A 514-nucleotide genomic window follows, 5' to 3' on the forward strand; every position below is an offset into this window, starting at 1 on the left:
TAAGGACAAAGGAAAGTGAAGGTTTTAGCATTTAACATGATAAGAAGAAGAATATAGTAAAGGTTGTTCACTTTTTGGCCCGCCATGTGGGTGGGGTTAGAAAGAAAACTCAAGAAGTCTCAAGGTTATCCATTTGGTCAATCATGTAGGAAATTCTTTGTCTTTTTCCCTTTAATCCTTCTCCCATCCTGTCCTTTTGTTATTGTACCAATTTTTCCCAACAATCTTACATAAGTGACCGGCTACATGGACAATAATAAGAGAAAGCAAAGTCAAAGCTGCCTTTGTAAGTTTTGACCAAGCTAAATAGTAAAAATCACCATTTAGCCCTCCTAAGTCCTTATTCTTTTTATTGAGTCCTCCCATCACTTTTTAAATTTTAATTTTTCTCCTACTTCCTTTCTTGACATGTGTATAAACATAATATAAAGTTCGCAGCCCATTAGCGTGTTACCATAACATTTAAATATATACTTACCCGATTGTGCTCTATTTCATAAAAGCACGCGGGCTC

The sequence above is a fragment of the Theobroma umbraticum genome, unplaced genomic scaffold (genome assembly GCF_002168275.2).
Source record: "Theobroma umbraticum cultivar Fairchild unplaced genomic scaffold, ASM216827v3 scaffold_106.0, whole genome shotgun sequence".
Taxonomy (NCBI): Eukaryota; Viridiplantae; Streptophyta; class Magnoliopsida; order Malvales; family Malvaceae; genus Theobroma; species Theobroma umbraticum.